Genomic DNA, 16,370 nt, shown 5'->3' on the forward strand with positions numbered 1-16,370 from the left:
CTCCCAACACACTATAGGTCAATTTACAATGGCCAGTTAACCTACAAACCCGCACGTCTTTGTGATGAGGAAGGAAACCAGAGCACCCGGACGAAACCCACTCGGTCGCAGGTAGATCATGCAAATTCCACACAGACAGCACCCAGGGTCAGGAACAAACTCGAGTCTCCACTGCTGTGAGGCAGCAGCTCTATCAGCTGTGCCACTGTGCAGCCCACTTTGTACCTACCTAGAGGTGATTTTTCACCCATGCTTAACAAGAATTTATCCGTCTGTCTTAAAAATAATCAAAGACTGTATATTTGGAGTTTGTATATTCTCTGTGACCGTGTGGGTTTTCTCCAGGTACTCTGGTTTCCTCCCTCACTCCAAAGACACGCAGGTGTGTAGGTCAATTGACATGTAAATTGTCCCTAGTGTGTAGGATAGTGCTAGTGTGTAGGATAGTGCTAGTGTGTGGGATGACTGTTGGTCAGCATGGACTCGGTGGGCCGAACGGCCTGTTTCCACGCTGTATCTCTAAACTAAACTAAACCTTGGCTGCCTCACTCGCTCTTTGAGCAAAATAATTCCAAAAGCATGTGACTGTCTGAGAGAAAGGATTTCTGCTTTAGACTGTCTTAACTTGGTGGCCCTTTCAATACAGATTCTCTCTCAAGAACAAAAATATTCTCTCCACATCCATCTCGCCAAGATCCCCTAAGGTTTTATGTTTCAATCACATCACAACCAATACAACATGTCTAACCTTTCCTCCGGACTTCAAACCCATTCCAGGGGCCTCTGGTCTGCAGCCAAATTAATAACATCCTTTCTTACATAAGGAGAACAATGTTATTACACATTGTTGCTTCAGTGACCTATTTTACAGATTAGATAATTGGGTACTAGAGTCTTAGAGTGTGGAAACAGCCCCTTCAGCCCAACTTGACCACACCAACTAACATACCCCACCCACACTAGTCCCACCTGCCTGCGTTTGGTCCATATCCCGCTAAACCTGTCCTATCCATGTACCTGTCCAATCGTTTGTTAAATGTTACAATAGTTCCTGCCTCAACTACCAGCTTAATAAATACACCCGCCTCCCGTTGTGTGTAAAAGCTACACCTCAGATTTAGGTTAAATCTTTCTCCCTTCATCTTAATCCTATGTCCACTGGTTCTTGATTCCCCTTCTCTGGGCAAGAGACTCTGTCTACCCGATCTATTCCTCTCATGATTTTATACACATCTCTTTGATCACACCCCATCCTCCTGCACTCCAAGAAACGGAGTCCCAGCCTGCTCAATCTTTCCCTATAACTCAGACCATCGAGCCCGGCAACATCCTTGTAAAATGCAACATTTCCTTTTTTTATATTTGTTTCTCTAGAGATAGGTTTTACCCAATGCCTTTAATGAAACAGTGAAAAGAAAGGATTTAATGAATGAATTCTAGAGCTTAGGGCAGTTGAGGTTTGTAATCAATAAATATGTGGAAGATCAAGTAGCCACCATTGGAGGACCACGGGTGATGCCGGTTCGGAGTTTGCACGTTCTCCCTGTGACCGTGTGGGTTTTCTCCGGCTGTTCCAGTTTCCTCCCGCACTCCAAATACATGCAAGCTTGTAGGTTAATTGGCTTCTGTAAATTGGCCCTAGTGTGTAGGAAAGAACTAGTGTACGGATAATCGCAGGGTATTAGTGTATGCGTGCTGAGTATTTCTAGCATTTTCTAGTGAGATTTTCCGAAGATACAGCCCAAAAACAGGGCTTACATCAGTCGCCCATTCACACTAGTTCTATGTTATCCCATCTTTTCGCATCCACTCCCTGCACACTTGGGGCAATTTACAGAGGCATGTTAGCCTACAAATCCGCACGTATTCGGGGTGTGGGAGGAAACCAGAGCACCCGGAGGAAGCCCACGCAATCATAGGGAGAACGTGCAAACTCCACACAGACAGCACCAAACGTCAGCATCAAACCCAGGTCCCTAGCGCTGCGTGGCAGCAGCTTTACCAGCTACGTCACCGTGCCGCCCTAATAGAAATAAATCACAAATCCATCTTCCTTTATCATTGCTAGGAACTATTCTTATGCATTGGTTTCAATTTTAACTGCAGCGAAGGTAATGCATTTTGTTTCGTACCATTTAATCTGCGGACCCGCGGTAATATTCCATCCAAATGGAATACCAGCTACACACAATTATATATATTTTTTTAAAGAACCCTTTTGACAAAGATCTCTGATTTCACTTTGGAACACTGCACGCCACATCCAGTTCTACGAAAACATTATTCTTAAATGTTCTGCCCAAGTATAGATCTCCTGACACCCAGCTCATTACTGTTTGCTAATTTAGATTAAATAACAACAAGCACATATAAAAATAACTGCTGGCTTGTAGAGCGCTCGGAGTTGATTCTGGGAAGCAATGAAACTCTCGGCTAAAAACAATAACAAGTCTTTGGTCCTTCGCAAGAGATTAAATACCAACTGGAAAACAACACCAAGTCACCACATTGAAATTATTGTCTCTTTGTTCACTGGACTGATTTTTAATCTATCCACATATTGCGTGTAGTCGCGTGTAGTTTTTTTTAACCACGAAAGAAAGCGCGATTTACTTCTTTGAGGGACATGAAAGGATTTCTTTAATAATGGGTTTCATGGTTATCATCTATAATGCAGGTTCTTTAATGGCTTCAATAAATACCCCGGCTGCCTCGAACTCTCGACAGTGTATCCATAATCCTTGCCTCTGGGTGCTGGTTCTGCAACATATTTAATATGTCACTTTGTTAGAGGGATAACTATTCTTCGAGTGTGAAGGCTTGAAAGGAGCGACACACAGTGGCGCAGCTGGTGAAGCCGCTGCCTTGCAGTGCCAGGGACCCGGGGGAGGGGGTTCGATCCTGACCTCGGGAGCTGCCTGTGTGTGATGTTTGTTATTTCTCCCTGTGACCGCGTGGGTTTCCTCCGGCTGATCAATTTTCATGTTTATTAGTTACATCTTACAGGAGCAGAATTAGGCCATTTGGCCCATCAAGTCTACTCCACCATTTAATCATGGCTGATCTATCTATTTCCCTCTCAGCCCCATTACCCTGCCTTCTCCCCATAACCCCCGACAAGCTTACTATTCAAGAATCTGTCAATCTCCGCCTTAAAATATCCATTGACTTGGCCTCCACTGCAGTCTGTGGCAATGAATGCCACAGATTCCCCAGCCTTTCCTATCCATCCTTGTTTTGCATGCTATCCAAATAGATCAGATATACGAGTCCATGAATATCATCAAGTCAAACTCAAATACAAGAGCTCGAGCAAAGGGAACGATACAGAGTGCAGAATATATGTCTCAGCATTGCAGTGCATCAGTTCCACAGTCAGAGACTTATGCAGGCCCTTGAGCCCAATATGTTCATGCCGTATAAGATCCACATTAATGTTAGTCCCATACCACTCTGAACCTTTCCTATCCATGCACCCAACTAAACTAGGAGGTAACAGTACAACTTTATGGAACATTGTTTATGCCACAGTTGGCGAGTACTGTGGACACTTCAGGTCACCACCTTATAGGAGGGGCATGATTACACAGGAGGGGATACAGAGAAGATTCACCAGGATGCTACCTGGGGTGGGATGTTTCAATTAGGAGCAGAGGCTGGACAGGGATGAGTTATTTCTTTACAATGGAGAAGGCCACATAGAGAGTGGCCCTAATGGAGGCATTCACAATTATGGGGGGCATAGATAGATCAGAAACTTGTCCACCATGACAAATGTCTAGAACTACAGGGTGTAGGGTTAGGATAAGGGGAAGGAGGTTTAGGGGGGGTCCGCGGAAGATTTATTTCAGTCAGAGTGTGCTTGTAATGTGAATTGCAATGTTAAGTTTAGTCTAGAGATACAGCGTGGAAATAGACCCATGGAGACAGAGCCGACCAGCGAGCACAGTACACAAGCACTATCCTACACACTTGGGACAAATTACAATCTTTGTCAAAGCCAATTAAACTACAAACCTGCATGTCCTTGGAATGTGGGAGGAAACCAGAGCACCCGGAGAGAACCCACGCGGTCAACGAGAGAACGTAAAACTCCGTGCAAGCAGCACCCGTAGTCAGATTCGAACCCAGTGCTGTAAGGCAGCAATTCTACTGCTACGCACACTGTGCTGCCCCAGGTGTTGAAGACTATATTTCTATTTCATCAATATGTAATGTTCACTCCCTCATTACAACAACGGGCCATTTGTTTTTAATATTGATTTTCAGAGGTGGAGATTGAACCTCCCCCCCCAGATAGATGCACAGAGTCTATTTCCAGAGTTGGGGAATCGAGAACCAGAGGGCAGAGGTTAAAGGTGATGGGTGAAATATTTAATAGGAACCCGAGGGGTAACTTTATCACACAAAGGGTAGTGGGTGTATGGAACGAGCTGCCAGAGGAAGTAGTTGAGGCTGGTACTATTGTTATGTTTAAAAAACATGTAGACAGGTATATGGATAGGACCGGTTTAGAGGGATATGGGCCAAACGCAGACAGGCAAGTTGGGTCAAAGGGCATGCTTCCATGCTGCAACTACTATGACTACTGGAAGATTTTAAAGACTATTTGATCATCAAACATCCTGGATAACATGGTCTTTATCACATCATTATTTACCACAGGAACTGATGAGGAAAAGTAACAACATCTGACATCAAGAATGTGATATAGCAATTCAGATATCTGCCACCTTGCAACATTAAAACACCTCATTGGCACTGTTGGGTTCAACTACAATAGAGTCTGTGGCAATATCATCTGTAGTCATTTCTTACGACCAAAGTATTTCTAATCTCCCACACCTCTCCCACATCTTCTCCATTGTAGTTTATAGCATGAGGAATTGAAAGAGGAAGAATAGCATGAGGATACTTTCTGATTAATTAAATTCTTGCAGAGAATTCTAATGAAGAAAAGTGATCAGAATTCTTTGCAAGAGCTGAATTTGTGAAAAAGTAGCCTCGTGCAATCCATCGTGTTATAAACTACAAGGGAGGATTAGAGATACAAGTCAAGTCAAGTTTATTCGTCATACACACATACGAGATGTGCAGCGAAATGAAAAGTGGCAATGCTCGCGGACTTAGTGCAAAAAACAAACTACAAACTACAAGACGTTTGGATGGCACAGTGGCGCAGCGGTAGAGTTGCTGCTGTACAGCGCCAGAGATCCGGGTTCGATCCTGACTAGCGGTGCTGTCTGCACAGAGTTTGTACGTTCTCCCTGTGACAGCATGGGTTTGCTCTGGATTTCCTCCCACATTCCAAAGACGTACAGGTTTGTTGGGTAATTGGCTTCAGTAAATTCTCCCTGGTGTGTAGGGTAGTGTTGGTGTAAATAGTGATCGCTGGTGGACTCAGTGGGCCAAAGGGCCTGTTTCCACGCTTCATCCCCAGTCTAGATACCTTTTATTATTTTGTAGCATCAGCATGGCTCAATTGGTAGAATTCTTGGTGTTCCATTACAATGGGAAGTCCTACTGCAGGAGCTGAACCCATAGTTTATACTGGGTAACTGGTGCAGTAAGAGAGTGCTGTCATATCAGAAGTAAGTCATTCTGGCCACATAGTTACTATGGCATCTATCTATTTCTTTTGAACAGAGATGAAAGTTATTGATCCCTATTTACAGAGAAAGGACTTTTGCTGGGGTTGTGATATGGGGTGTTGAAAATTATATTTCCATTTAAACAATATGATTAAAAACAGTCACTCACTTCCTTACATATTACGGCTTTGTGTGCTTGGAAATAGTGGTAGCGTTGTCTGGAAGAGTGACACAGCTGATAGAGCCACTGCCTCACAGCTGCAGAGACCCCAGTTCGAACCCCAACTCCAGTGCTGTGCGTGGTGTTTGTACGTTCGCCCTGGATAGTGGCGATCTAGATGGGGGCAACAGCTGCCACGGGCCTTTATGCAGTGGGGACTTTGAAAATGGCCCCAAAACCTGGCGACTCTTGCATATGGACTCAGTGGGTGTTTCTATACATTCTGTACTTAATCTGGGATTGTATTTACGCAAGGCAATAATCGTACTGACTTGTATGCAAAAAATAATAATTTCACTGTATCTTGCTACTCGTGATAATTAAGGAACCATTGACCATTGATTAGTTTTGGCCAAGTCCATTCGCCTGTGTGCATGCAAAGCAAAAATAATTATCTCATATGTAATATTTTATTAAAGTTCCTGCTCAATAATATTCTGTTACATCCTGCCCTCCACGTATTCTTGTTTTAGATTGAAAACAGTAGTGATAATGACACCCTCCGCTGATCAATCAAGAAGAAAGCGAATGATGGCTTTTCAGCTCTGTATGATACAGGGGAAAAAATATCTAAATGCTTATAAGTAATAGAAGGCAAAAGCAGCAGGGCTCCTGCAGCTACTGTTAAAGCAATTATTTTTTTTTGCACAAGAAAGTATGTTGTGAGTCATTGTCTGATACAATTTTGGTTTAATTTATTCTCCTCGTTTGTCTCATCTCAGTTTTGTTAAATTAACCCACCGATCGTCCTATTCAATTCCACTGCCTGCTATGATACTGCTGCCTTGTTACGGGAGAAAGGTCAGTCCTTTGTTCTGCTGCTGACCTCAGGAGAGGAATATGCAGGGACAACTCATACCATGGTGTAGGGTACACAAGTAAAATATGCTACGTAAAAAACGAATTAAAATGTTTTTAAACAAATTGAATAACTTAAAAACATTTCAAAATCCCCAGGCTTTTTATAGGTATGTTACACAGAGTGGTGGGGGCCTGGAATACATTGCCAGGGGTGGTGGTGGAGGCAGATCCGATTGTGGTGCTTAAAACGCATTTAGAAAGGCACATGGAATAGAGCGATATGGATCATGTACAGGCAGATGAGATCAGTTTAACTTGGCATCATGTTCAGCACGAACAATGTGGGCTGAAGGGCCAGTTCCTGTGCTGCACTGTTCTACATTCTATGTTAACTATTTTGCCATTTAAGCCTATCGCATGGACAATTGTTTCACAGAAGGAAGCTTATGTCTTGACATACACATGGTGTTTAATGTTGGGGAAGTGGGCACAATGTTGGGGAAAGTGTCGGAAAGATGTCAGGCATTTTTCTATTGTTGCTGGTGGGAAGCAGTGACAAAAATTGGCACATTTTTGTACAAATATTGACACAATTTCTGTACAATTCCACATGCTGCACTGCGCAGAGACATTCAAGAGAAGAATGCCACCATAAGAATGGATTGCCGCAATGGAATTGTCTATCCTTTATCCTCAACTTTCATGTCGACTTTGCCATTAGTTCAGCTCTACATCATAAGCAGCCGTAGAATCACACAGCACGCAAACAGGCCCTTTGATCCAACTCATCCATGCCGACCAAAATGCCCCACCCAAGCTAGTCTTGTTTGCCTCACGCCTATCCTCTAAACCTTTCCTATCGAAATACCTGTTCAAATGTCTTTCAATTGTTGTTAATGCACCTGCCTCAACTACTTTATCCAGCTTCATCTGGCCATAGTTGAATCATCAATCACACCATTATTCCCAGATACAATATTCGGTTCTATTGTGTAGACCAAGCCTCTTGTAAAACTTTATTCTGAATTGAAGTCTCGAGGCTGTTGAATAAAAGAGGCCAGTCTTTACTTTTTATTTAAAATTTTGTTCATCTCAAAACATTTAGGTCTCTCCTTCGTGGAAACAAAACATGAGGAAAATAGTCAAAACACTTGCTTTTTCTCAGTATTATTTTTACCCTTTCTGCCTATTTGGCTAGAAAAGGCAGATTGAAGAAGGCAACAGGAATTAACTCATCATGTAGAAAGCAATACCAAGTACATCGGTCCCAACCAAAGTAAAACACACTTCACCAACCTTTGAAAAAAATGGCTTTCTTGAGATCCACAATGGTTCTTGTATGTGCCTCCAAGTTAAGTTGATCAATGAAAAGGTGATGTTTCAGTCTGAAGAAGGAGTTCGACCTGAAACGTCACTTATTCCTTTCCTCCAGAGAAACTGCGACCCATTGAGTTACTTCAGCATTTTGTGAAAATCTTCGGTGTAAACCAGCAACTGCAGTTCCTTCCTATACATTAAGTTGGTAAATGCTTGAAGCACTTTGAGTATTTGCTAAGTATAGAAAATTAAGGCAATGTGCCACAGAGTGATTGTTAATTATCTGCAAAGTGTCAGATTTCACTCGAGAAGCGCAGTCTGTATTCATATAACCAAATTAATAACTCCTCTTTATATATCTGAATTTGCTAATTTACTAAATGTTCAATTAAATGGGCCACCCAGTCTCAGTAGCCCTGACTGTTATATAGGTCGCATAAAATAATAACCTCCTAACCTGTTACTGTTAATAGAAGCCAACTAAAAATGTTTAGAAACCACACTGGGACATTGTTCAAATTGGGTTTGGGCACAGAAAGATTGGGAGGGATTAACTAAGCATTAACCAACCTATCGTGCAAACGCACGGGTTGCTTCATTTAAACATATGCAGATGGAAAATTGCAGTTCCGTTAGACTTTGCAACTAATTCTTGCCAATATTCTTGTCAATGTAAAGTAGGATTGCATAGTTGGAAATATGTGTCCGATTTGGAAAGATGTCACCAAAGACAAATAAAAGCTTACGGAAACACACCGCGCAGTTACACAAACACAACCACATCTTAAAATGTGAATTAAACATCCATTTTAAATGTGCAGAGCACAGACTTGTTGGAGTTTGTCACGATGATTTGTGCAATGTGAAATGTTGAGGTAAATTTCCCTGTTGATCTCTAGCTCATAAATCTCTCTGCAACTGACAGTCGAGTTGGTGATGCTACTGGAGATCGATTGAATTATCCTCTGCAAATCAAGTATTAAATGTTTTGCGTGCGAGTCCAGGTCAAAGAACTACTGAAGGAATCACGCAGGGGATAATAATGTGAGAAACTATAATTGTTCACCCGTGTGTAGTGACAGAGGTGGATGGTCGCTCCCCATGCCCCCTGCCTGACCCCAAGCCATGACTGAGTTGACCACAGCACCTGTACCCACCACCGCTCATCTAGCTGAAATGAAACCCAAGCAAATGGCCTTCTTCTATATCAGATGGTAGGAGTTACGAACATTTTAATCACTTGGAATCACTGCGACGCAAATGTAGTTCAGAAAATGTTACAACCAGGTTGTCTACATACATCTCTCCCACTCTCAACAATTGTCAACGGGCTCAAAGGACAAGGAACGACAATATCCTGAGAAACATATCATGCTTAAAAATAGACACAAAGTGCTGGAGTAACTCAGCAGGTCAGGCAGCATCTCTGGAGAACATGGATGGTTGACGTTTAGGGTCGAGACCCTTCTTCGTCTGAGGTGGAGGATTCTTGACCCAAGACATCACCTTTCCTTGTCCTCCAGGTATGCTGCGTTCCCGCTGAATTACTCCAGCATTTTGTGTCTTTTTTTGTAAATCAGCATCTGCAGCTCCTCGTTTCCACAAAATCTTGTTTTTTGTTTGTTAATCTAGTGACACATTGATCTCCCCTTTGCTTCTTCCGATTAGCCAGTGACGGGTTGCTCCTTGATCCATCGCTAAAGGCACAATGGAAGTGGGCACTAAAGGTGTGCAGGCCACTGACATCCTCCCATTATCAGCCACCTAACACATTCCATACTGAGGGAGCAATGGTTTCTTCGAATAAACACAGGGAACAGTGAAGGAACAGCCACTGCTGTTCCTTCATTAGAGTCATGCAGCATGGGAACAGGCTCTTCGATCCAACTTGCCCATGTCGACCAGCATTTCTCATCTACACTAGTCCCACCTGCCTGGTTTGGCCCATAACCGCATTGCCACAAAGGGCTGTGGTGGACATGTCAATGGATATTTTTAAGGCAGAGATGGATAAATTCTTGATTTGTATGGGTGTCAGGGGTTATGGGAAAAGGCAAGAGAATGGAATTGAGAGGGAAAGATGGATCAGCCATGATTGAAGCTTGATGGGTCAAATGGCCCAATTCTGCTTCTATAACATGAAGATAACCTTTTTAAACCTATTCTATCCATGTACCTGGCCAAATGTCTCGTAAACGTTATAATGATACCTGCCTCAACTATCTCCGGCGACAGCTCTTTCCTTATACCCACCATCATTGTGTAAAAATGTTATCCCTCAGGACCATATTAAACCCCCCTCCCTTCAAACTTATGTCCTCTATACAATTCCCCTCCCTGGGTAAAATGTTAATTTACCCTATCTATTACTCTCACAATCTTGTACTCTATAAGATGATAGAATATAGACGTATTCCGATTTCCTCACCACCTGTCCCTTTCTCCAACAATGGCCTAAGGCAATCTTGGTGCCTGTTTCAGGTCGAACCCCTTCTTCAGCCTTGGCTTGATCGACACACCGTTGTTCTGAATGCTTTATATTCCACCTTTATATCTATGACTGGGTCAGATTCTTCCTCACTTACTGCTGAAATCCCCAATCGTACCTACACCTCTAGCCCTTCCACCCAGTCCTGGTCTGTGAACCCCCACCCCTCTTTGTAAATGTGCAACTACACAAAACCCTACTGCCCTGGTCCCATCCTAACTCCCATTCACCCTGCCACTGGCTCCCAGTTATATTACACCAAATCCTTATTGCCTGGTCCCACCATGCCCTCTGTGGTCCTCCCTGACAGAACATAGAACAATGCAGCACAAGAACAGGCCCTTCGGCCCACAATCTCTGTGCCCAGCATGATGCCAAGGCCATCTCTTATCCACCTGCGCACTATTCCAATATACCACCATTCCCTGCTTATACATATACTTGGTCAAAAGCCTCTTAAATACCGCTATCGTACCTCCGTCAACCACCAACCCTGGCAGCGTGGTCCAGGCACTCATCACCCTCAGAGTAAAAATGTTGCCCCACACATCTCCTTTAAACTTTGCCCCTCTCCCTCTATCCCTCCAGTTTGTGCCTCATGAAGAATTATTAGCCCAACCACCCTGAGCCCTGCCTATAGTTGCCAAAAACTCTGGGATTCCTCTCTTAAAACTGCCCAAAGCCTTTAACACCCGCCTCTTTGACCAAGTCTGTCCTCTGCGCTTTCCGATGGGTTGGATAGCACCCCTGCCGCGTGCTTTGGAACTTGTTGCGACCGCGGGGAAAGGCGCTACATAAATGCAAGTTGTATTTTTTGTTGTAAACAAAGCTGGTTCGGATGTACACAGACAGCGCATTTTGACACCTCCAATCGGGATTTGCATCAGTTTACCAACGGTTCCTTTCACCGCTGAGAGTTGAAATATCTGTCGCCTTTGCCAATGCACACCATCAAAAGATTTATCCCAGCGTTGGCATTTTGTTCCGTGTTGGACGGACAGATACGGTGCGATGCAAAGTCACGACACACGGGGTGCACATTTGGGGATGGGAGGTGGGGTGGAGGGGAAGCATATGCACTTTCCGCTGTATATGACCAACAACAACCTCCTTACACGACAGAACAAGCGGCACGCTGCTGGAAGATATATCTGGCACTTAAACATTTTCCGCCGGTTTGAAATTCACAAAATGTGCAATGTTAGCGCCGCGGGTTTAAACATCAACAACATTGTGCAAGTTATTAATCAAGTTGCGAAGTTACAACACTATATATATATATTATTATGTGTTTCAAAACGCGTCTAAATCCTACCGCATGCACTTAGCACAATTTGTCTGCGTTTAAAGATGAAACTGCAGTGACAAGTTAAGTCAAGTTATCTTTGAATGGAATAGAAGCAAAATTTGATTGAAAAGCCAACCCCTTTGGCGGGGGACAAGCGAGACAGTTGGGAAGGGGGAACAATATTTTGTAAAAATCAAGTGCGGTATAGCAAGGGATTTTAAACTGGAGTGCGCTGTCACCGCGGATTACCGATATCTCCACTCGTTTTAAGGGACGCTTTGGATGATTTTCCGAGCATTTGATTTGTACAGGCACCTGGGATAGAGGGGTGAAACGCACCTTGGACTCCCAATTAGTATCAGGGTCCCGACCCTAAACGTTGCTTGTGGAGAAAGGAACTGAAGGTGCTGGTTTAAACTGAAGATGGACACAAAACGCTGGAGTAACTCAGCGGGCCAGACAGCATATGTGGAGACAGGGATTATGTGGCGTTTCGGGTCGAGACACTTCTTCAGACTCCATTTCCCTCCACAGATGCTGCCTGGTCCGCTGAGTTCCTCCAGCACTTTGCGTTTTGCTCGTGATTCCTGCATCTGCAATTCATTTGTGTCCATCAGTCCGTATAATCTCTGAAAAAACAAGCCCATCACCTAACCCAAGGGGTCGTCAAAACAGTTCCGATCCACATAGCCGCAGTGTTATGCAATAATGGGAAAAGGGGAATTTATAATGCCGCGTTATGCAAGAAGGGGAATTAGAACATGAGTTTATTGCATGCTTGATTACTATATCATTTTGTGCATTGCGTTTACAGGTCTGTTTAACTGCTGCAAATTGTTCATTTCATTGTTCGGCACCAAACGACATTACACCAAAAGACAGCGAATCACTTTTGACTCTTGAAGAGTCTAATTTACAAAAATAAGACACCATGTCGGAGTAATTCAGCGGGACAGAGGTATCAAAGGTATTTTATTAGTCACATTCACATACACCCAGGTGTAGTGAAGTGAAATGCTTTTTGCCATTTTGCAGCACACAAAAAAATAATACAGGCAGCATCTCTGGAGAACATGGATATACCACGTTAGGGGGATCGAAGCACTTCTTCAGACCCGACACGTCGCCTATCCGTGTTTCTCCAGAGATCTTGCCTGACCCGCTGAGTCGCTCCAGCACTTTGTGTGTGTGTGTGTGTGTGTGTGTGTGTGTGTGTGTATGTTTTATATAAACCCGCATCTGCAATCCCTCGTGTCCATAGACTGTCTTAAACGTTGTTTCAAATTGAATGACTGAAGTTTTGAGCGAGTGTGCCAGCGAGATGCAGCAGAGGTCGTTACATCTCAACTGGATTGTCAAACGATTATTTCAGTCCGCCTTGGAGAGAGGGGGGTGAAACTGACACAAACGGACCCGAGCGTAGACACTCTCGCCGTGTTCGTCGCGGAGTAACTGAGAGAGAAAATGCAAAGAACAATCTTTGGCAGACGATGGTGCTGTTTCATGAAGTTAGCAGCTTTAAAAATAAAAAAACCTCAACTAAAACCAGGCACATTTTAAACCCACAAGAGATCAAGTTCTTTTTTTCTCCTCCAAAATCGTCTACCAATTCCGTTATTTGGAACAGAAACACCCGCAGTCTCTGGCCCCGTGCACTCCACCAAACCAAGCGGACCGTCTCGCTTGCTCAAATTCCTTCCACCTTTTTTAAACCCCGCTCTTTGCACCGGGGAAAAAAAGGGGGAAAGATCCACAACTTTATATATTTTTAAATTTGTTTGCAAATCGCAGTTTAAATATACAGTTGCGAAGATATAACTAACAACGCGAAGGGAAACCTTCTCCCAACAGAGGTGTCCGCGCAGAGAGGAACAGGAGTCTTTCTTGAACAAGAGAAGACAAATAACCCTGACTGCAAGCAACACAGAAATTCACAAGAAATACATTCACAGGAAACGGACCTGAAACAGGTCAAATTACATTTGTTTTGGCTGTTTCAAAATCAAAGTCCTAGTCAAATTTCACCGGACCTAATAAATAACAGTGGTGATGTTAACACGACTGTACAACAGTACTCACTTAATCCTCCTTGCGCTCGGAAAGGAGTTGTCTTATCCCGCTGCTCTGGTTCGAGTTAAGGTTAGCGTGCCACAAGGTAGCTCGATTCAGTGTAAAGAAAGAAAGCAAGTTTGTCGTGTGTCCAAGCAGTTCACCGGCTTGTGGTGGAAGGCGCGGCGCTTCGAGTGGCACATGAGCAGCCAGCCAGCCAGCCAGCCCTGCGCTCCGCAGCCGGCGCTGGGCTCAGATATTGCCAGTGGCACACTGGGGGAAGAGGAGGGTCCACACAGCGACCGGCAGCAGGGCTGGGAGAGAACAGCGCGGAGTGGCGGTGGGAGGGGTGGGATGGATACTGGGGCGGATGCACCGCGCCCGGCATTGATATAGCAGCCCAGTACTGATACACCACTGATACACCAGCCCAGTACTGACACGCCATGCCCTGTTCTGACATACCACGGCCAGTACTGATAAACCACCCATACAGTTTAGAAGGATGAGAGGGTATCTCATTGAAACTTACCGAATAGCGAATAGAGTGAACGTGAAGAGGATTTCCACTAGTGGGAGAGTCTAGGACAAGGGCCATAGTGTCAGAATCAATTTATAAAGGAGATGGGAAGGAATTTATTTGGTCAGTGGGTGGTGAATCTGTGGAATTAATTGCCACCTATGGCTGTGGAGACCAAGACTTTGGGTATTGTTAGGGCGGAGATTGAGAGACACTTGATTAGTAAGAGTGTCAAGGATTATGGGGAGAAGGCAGGTGAATGAGGTTGAGAGGGAAAGATAGATCAACCAAAATTGAATTGTGGGGCAGACTCGAAGAGCTGAATGGCCTACTTCCGCAACTATGACATATGAAGTTATGATCGAAGAAGCAATCTTAAGGGGATTGAAAATCTGATCCAAGTTTTTCATCTATTCTTAATCACGTTAATTACTGTCACAAGGAAGATGCTTTCCCTACGTTTCAATGAATGTTTGGTCTTTATCAAGATAGGTTAAGTGTCACTACTAAGTGTCAACACTTCTAGATATAGGCACAAGGTCAAGATGTACATATTTAAATGTATGATATTGATACAAGGTCAAGATGCACACTTTTAGATATAGCATATAGGTACAATGTCAGTTCTGTATGTTTTGTTGATACAGGATATATGTACAATGTCAACACATGTTCGTTTCTAGATATAGGATATAGGTGCAATGTGAATACTTGTATGCTTCTTGATATAGGATATAGTCACGATGTCAATATTTGTATGCTAGATAAATTACTGTTAAAACACAACGTACTTGTGCTATAACACCAGGATAAGCGCTTAAAAAAACCAAGCTGAATGCCAAAGTTGTGTCAAAACTGCCTATGCACACGTATTTTATAGGACAATAACTAACTCCATTTTCAGTAAGAAGCGATCTACAGCACATGTTAACAAGCACAGAAAAGCGTATAGATGCCAATATATCATTGGGGTTTTTAAGTGATCTTTCATCTACATAGGATATAGGTACGTCAATACCTGTATGCCTCTAGATATAGGATATAGGTGCAATGTCAAGACTTGTATGCTTTTAGATCACCTCCTCCAACCTCATCTACTGTATCCGCTGTTCTAGGTGTATCCACTGTTCTAGGTGTATCCACTGTTCTAGGTGTACACTATACAACGCATTCAGAAAGAATTCAGACCACTTTTTCCACATTTCATCACGTTATAGCCTTATTCTAAAATGGATTAAATTATTATTTTTTTAGCATCAATCTACACACAATACCTCGTAATAAAAGAGCGAAAACAGGTGTTTAGACATTTTTGCAAAGTAATTAAAAATAAATAACTGAAATATCACATTTACATAAGTATTCCGACCCTCTACTCAGTACTTTGTTGAGGCACCTTTGGCCGCGATTACAGCATCAAGTCTTCTTGGGTATGACGCTACAAGCTTGGCACACCTGTATTTGGGTAATTTCTCCCATTCTTCACTGCAGATCCTCTCTAGCTCTGTCAGGTTGGATGGGGAGCGTTGATGCACAGCTATTTTCAGGTCCCTCCAGAGATATTCGATCGGGTTCAAGTCTGGGCTCTGACTGGGTCACTCAAGGACATTCACAGTCTTGTCACAACGCCACTCCTGTTGGAAGGTGAACCTCCTCTCTAGTCTGAGGTCCAGAACGCTCTGGAGCAGGTTTTCATCAAGGCTCTCTCTGTACTTTGCTCCGTTCATCTTTCCCTCTATCCTGACTAGTCTCCCAGTTCCTGCTGCTGAAAAACATCCCCACAGCAAGATGCTGCCACCACCATGCTTCACCGTAGGTATGGTATTGGCCAGGTGATGAGCAGTGCCTGGTTTCTTCCAGACATGACGCTTGGCATTCAGGCTAAATAATTCAATCTTGGTTTCATCAGACCAGAGAATCTTGTTTATGTGCCTTTTGGCAAACTCCAAGTATGCTGTCATGTGCCTTTTACTGAGGAGTGGCTTCCGTCTGGCCATAAAGGCTTGGTTGGTGGAGTGTTGCAGATATAGTTGTCCTTCTGGAAGGTTCTCCCATCTCCACATAGGAACTCTAGAGCTCTGTCAGAGTGACCATTG

The 16,370-nt window shown here is 43.6% G+C and overlaps 1 protein-coding gene across 2 annotated transcripts in view; it reads right to left on the reverse strand.

Moving 5' to 3' along the window:
- Positions 1–14,140, reverse strand: part of camkva (CaM kinase-like vesicle-associated a) — a 101,765-nt gene extending 87,625 nt beyond the window's left edge. Inside the window, exon 1 of one of the 2 annotated variants that reach the window (XM_055648049.1) lies at positions 13,785–14,140. The gene's annotated coding sequence lies outside the window, so the exon portion shown is untranslated. The remainder of the gene's footprint in view (positions 1–13,784) is intronic. The other variant, XM_055648050.1, reaches the window with a different exon arrangement.
- Between the last annotated feature and the right edge of the window lie 2,230 nt (positions 14,141–16,370).

The sequence above is a fragment of the Leucoraja erinacea genome, chromosome 16 (assembly GCF_028641065.1).
Source record: "Leucoraja erinacea ecotype New England chromosome 16, Leri_hhj_1, whole genome shotgun sequence".
Lineage (NCBI taxonomy): Eukaryota > Metazoa > Chordata > Chondrichthyes > Rajiformes > Rajidae > Leucoraja > Leucoraja erinaceus.